The sequence below is a fragment of the Plecotus auritus genome (assembly GCF_963455305.1).
Source record: "Plecotus auritus genome assembly, chromosome: X".
NCBI lineage: Eukaryota > Metazoa > Chordata > Mammalia > Chiroptera > Vespertilionidae > Plecotus > Plecotus auritus.
The window spans coordinates 86,637,802-86,643,328 of record NC_137784.1 but is presented as its reverse complement, the minus strand read 5'-3'; positions in this window follow the sequence as shown (position 1 = coordinate 86,643,328).

The following is a 5,527-nucleotide window of genomic DNA, read 5'->3' as shown; positions in this document are numbered from 1 at the left end:
GCCCGGTGCATGAAATTCGTGCATGGGGGGGGTGTGTCCCTTAGCCCAGCCTGCACCCTCTCCAATCTTGGACCCCTCAAGGGATGTCTGACTACCCATTTAGGCCCGATCCCGGTGGGATTGGGCCTAAATGGGCAGTCGGACATCACTCTCACAATCCAGGACTGCTGGCTCCCAATTGCTTGCCTGCCTGCCTTCCTGATTGCCCCTAACCACTTCTGCCTGCCAGCCTGATCACCCTTAACCACTCCCCTGCCAGCCTGATTGATGCCTAACTGCTCCCCTGCCAGCCTGTTTGTCCCTAACTGACCTCCCCTGCAGGCCTGGTCACCCCTAACTGCTCTCCCCTGCAGGCCTGGTCCCCCCCCAACTGCCCTCCCCTGCAGGCCTGGTCCCCCGAACTGCCCTTCCCTGCAGGCCTGGTTGCCCCCAACTTCCCTCCTCTGCAGGCCTGGTCACCCCTAACTGCCATCCCCTGCAGGCTTGATTGCCCCCAACTGCCCTCCCTTGCAGGTCTGGTCCCACCCAACTGCCCTACCCTGCTGGCCTGATTGCCCACAACTGCCCTCCCTTGCAGGCTTGGTCCCTCCCAACTGCCCTCCTCTGCTGGCCATCTTGTGGTGGCCATCTTGTGTCCACATGGGGGGCAGCCATCTTTGACCACATGGGGGCATCCATCTTGTGTGTTGGAGTGATGGTCAATTTGCATATTACTCTTTTATTAGATAAGATAGAGGCCTGGTGCATGGGTGGGGGCCAGCTGGTTTGCCCTGAAGGGTGTCCCGGATCAGGGTGGGGGTTCCCTTGGGGCGTGGGGAAGCCTGGGCGAGGGGCCTGTGGTCGTTTGCAGGTCAGCCACGCTCCCCAGTGACCCAAGCAGTGGCCCTGGGATCTGGATTTATTTATCTTCTATAATTGAAACTTTGTAGTCTTGAGTGGAGCCAAGCCTCCTGCTTGCTCCATGGCCGCAACCATTTTTGTTGGTATTTATTTATCTTCTATAATTGAAACTTTGTAGCCTTGAGTGGAGGCCTAGGCCAGCCAGTGTGTGCGGAAAGCTTGGCTTCCTCCATTGCCGGGGAAACCCAAGCCTCCTGCTCGCTCCATGGCTACAGCTACCTTGGTTGGGTTAATTTGCATCCTTGCTCCTGATTGGCTGGTGGGCGTGGCTTGTGGGTGTAGCGGAGTGATGGTTAATTTGCATATTACTATTTTATTAGATAGGATGGTCAAGATGCACACACACACACACACACACACACACTGGAATATTATATTTTTCAACCATAAAAGGGGAAATCTTGCCATTTGAAACAAAGTGGGTGGACCTTGTAGGCAATATGCTAAGTTAAATATTAGTAAGTCATACACAGAAAGACAAATACAATATGAACTCACTTATATGTGAGATTTAAAAATAAAAATAAAAGCTCATAGATACAGAGAACAGATTGGTTGCAAGGATGAGGGGTGGTGAAATGGGTGAAGGGGGTCAAAAAGTACAACCTTCCTGAAACACTAATTTGAAAATGGTCATTGAAGCATTATTTACAACTAGAGGCCCGGTGCACGAAATTCGTGCACGGGGGTGTGTGTCCCTCAGCCCAGCCTGCACCCTCTCCAATCTGGGACCCCTCGAGGGATGTCTGACTGCCCTATCACAATCCAGGACTGCTGGCTCCCAACTGCTCATCTGCCTGCCTTCCTGATTGCCCCTAACCGCTTGTGCCTGCCAGCCTGATCACCCCCTAACCACTCCCCTGCCAGCTTGATTGATGCCTAACTGCTCCCCTGACAGCCTGTTTTCCCCTAACTGCGCTCCCCTGCAGGCCTGGTCACCCCTAACTGTGCTCCCCTGCAGGCCTGGGTCCCCCCCAACTGCCCTCCCCTGCAGGCCTGGTCACCCCTAATTGCCCTCCCCTGCAGGCCTGGTCACCCCCAACTGCCCTCCCCTGCAGGCCTGGTCCCCCCCCCAACTGCTCTCCCCTGCAGGCCTGGGTCCCCCCCGACTGCCCTCCCCTGCAGGCCTGGTCACCCCTAACTGCCCTCCCCTGCAGGCCTGGTCCCCCCAACTGCTCTCTCCTGCAGGCCTGGGTCCCTCCCAACTGCCTTTCCCTGCAGGCCTGGTCACCCCCAACTTCCCTCCTCTGCCGGCTTGGTCACCCCTAACTGCCCTCCCCTGCAGGCTTGATCGCCCCCAACTGCCCTCCCTTGCAGGCCTGGTCCTTCCTAACTGCCTTCCCTTGCTGGCCATCTTGTGTCCACATGGGGGCAGGATCTTTGACCACATGGGGCAGCCATCTTGTGTGTTGGAGTGATGGCCAATCTGCATATTACTCTTTTATTAGATAGGATAGAGGCCTGGTGCATGGGTGGAGGCCAGCTGGTTTGCCCTGAAGGGTGTCCCAGATCAGGGTGGGGGTTCCCTTGGGGCGTGGGGCAGCCTGGGCGAGGGGCCTGTGATGGTTTTCAGGCCAGCCACGCCCCCTGGTGACCCAAGTGGAGGCCCTGGTATCTGGGGTTTATTTATCTTCTACAATTGAAACTTTGTAGCCTGGAGCAGAGCCAAGCCTTCTGCTTGCTCCGTGGCAGCAGCCATTTCTGTTGGGGTTTATGTATCTTCTATAATTGAAACTTTGTAGCCTTAAGCGGAGGCCTGGGCTGGCCAGGGTGTGTGGAAAGCTTGGCTTCCTCCATCACCAGGGGCAACCCTAGCCTCCTGCTCTTTCCAGCTCCTGGCTGCCGCCATTTCAGTTTGGGTTTATGTATCTTCTATCATTGAAACTTTGTAGCCTTGAGTGGAGGCCTAGGCCAGCTAAGGGCAGGCGGAAAGCTTGGCTTCCTCCATTGCTGGGGAAACCCAAGCCTCCCTCCTGCTCTCTGTGGCCGTAGCCATCCTGGTTGGGTTTATTTGCATATTCGCTCCTGATTGGCTTGTGGGTGTATCAGAGTGATGGTTAATTTGCATATTACTCTTTTATTAGATAGGATAGTCAAGACTTGAAAGTAACCCAGTTGCCCATCAGTAGATGATGAGTGGAGAAAAAGGCTGGAATACTTACACAATGGAATACTACTCTGCCATAAAAAGGAAGAAAATATTACCCTTTATGACAGCATGGATGAACCTGGAGATTATTATGCTAAGTGAAATAAGCCAGTCAGAGAAAGACAAGTACCCTATGGTTTCACTCATATGTGGAATTTAATGAACAAACTGAAACTACCAAGCAAAATAGAGACAGACTCATAGATATAGAGCAGGCAGAAAGCTCTGGTGGTGATGGTGGGCATTGGGGGATGGAGTGGAAGGATTAAGCAAAAAAGAAAAAAAGAGAAAGAACTCATGGCCATGGACGTAAGTGTGGTGATTGTGGGGTAAGGGCTGGTGGAGGTGGAAGAGGGCATAGAAGGGATAAATGGTGATTGAAAAAATAAAACAAACAAAAAAGGAAAAGTACAACTTTCCAGTTATAAAATAAATAAGTCTTTGGAATGTAATGTAATGATGACTATGCTTAATAATACAATATTGCACATTTGCAAGTTGCTAAGAGAGTACATATTAGAAGGTCTCATCGCAAGAAAAACATTTGTGACTATATATGACAGTGTTAATATAGAGATCATTTCAGAATGTATACAAATACTGGTATCAAATCATAATGTTGTATACCTGAAACTAATATGATGTTATATGTCAATTACACCTGAATTTTTTTTAAAAAGAAAATATTTCATGAATAAATAAATGAGAAAGTTTAGACCTTGAAGGATGAGTAAAATTTGAATAACATGGAAGGGTTATAGGTTTGCAGGGAAGAATATATTAATAGAGTCAGATATGTGCCAGGCATAATTTGGAGAGCAATTGAGAGGCCCACAACTATTCACGGTGGTTTTTTCTATTTTTTCAGTTACAGTTGACATACAATATTATATTAGTTTCAAGTGTAAACCTTGGTGATTAGACATTATATAACTTTCTAAGTGATCATCCCAATAAATCTTGTACCCATCTGGCACCATACACAGTTAATAGAATATTATTGACTGTTTTCCCTATGCTATACTTTACATCCTCATGACTATTCTGTAACTACCAAATGTACTTTTTAATCCCTTCACCTTTTTCACCCATCCCCCCAAATCCCCTCCCCTCTGGCCTTCAAAATGTTCCCTGTATCTATGTCCATTATTTGTTTCTGTTCTGCCTGTTCATTCATCAGTGGGAAGTTAGCAGGTCCCATACTTCCTATCCTATATAATAAAAGAGAAACATGTAAATTGACTGTACCTCTGCTATGCTCACCAGCCAATCAGGAGTGAGTATGCAAATTAACCCAACAAAGATGGAAGTTAATTTGCATATGCAGGTGCCAAGTGGCCTGGGTCCCGGGAACATCCTTGGGACCCAGGCTGCTCCTAGCCTGTAGGCCCGCGCTTAGGCCCTGAGTTGCAGGGGTCCCAGAATGCTCCCCGGCCACTCCAGGCCTATGGGTGCAGGAGCCAAGAGGCTGGGATGTTCCTGCCCCACCCCCAGCTGCTTGCACATGCACCAGTGCCAAGTGGCGTTTCGGGTCCACACCCCCCAGCCTGGTGCCCAAGACGGGGGCTGGCTGCCGGCCTCGGCCTCGGGGTCATGTGGGGATCCCCCGGCGGCCACCGCCACATGCGGCCCAGGGGTCCCCGCATGGCCCCCAGCCTGGCGCCCAAGATGTGGGGCTGGCTGCCAGCCTCGGGAGCATGCCCCCGCCCCCCGGTGGCGGGTACACGCCCCTAGCCCAGTGGACACAATGCAGGGGGTCCTCTGCTACATGAGCTGCAGAGGAAACACCTTTTCTTTTTTTAAAAAAATATATATTTTATTGATTTTTTTACAGAGAAGAGGGGAGAGGGATAGACAGTCGGAAACATCAGTGAGAGAGAAACATTGATCAGCTGCCTCCTGCACACTCCCCACTGGGGATGTGCCCCCAACTAAGGTACATGCCCTTAACAGGAATCAAATTTGGGACCCTTCAGTCTGCAGGCCGACAGTCTATCCACTGAGCCAAACCAGTTCGAGTGTAAATACCTTTTCTGACCACTCATTGGCTAAGCTCCCTGAATGCCGCCATTTGCAGTGTTCTTGGTAACTTGGGTTATAAGAATCCAAGAAGGTAATCTAGGGTTTTTCCACCACACTCCTGGAGGAAAAAACGAAGGTCCGCTGATGGAGGGCTAAGAAATGTCATATCCTGCCCTAGTCGGTTTGGCTCAGTGGATAGAGCCTCGGCCTGCTGACCGCAGGGTCCGGGTTCGATTCTGATCAAGGGCATGTACCTAGGTTACAGGGTCCTCCCTGGCCGGGGCCCAGGTCACGGCTCATGCAGGAGGCAACCAATCCAAGTGTCCCTCTCACATTGATGTTTCTCTCTCTCCCTCTCTCTTCCACACTCTCTAAAAATCAATGGAAACATATCCTCAGGTGAGGATTAAAAAAAAAAGAAAGAAATGTCATATCCTATGAAAGACACATCTTGAA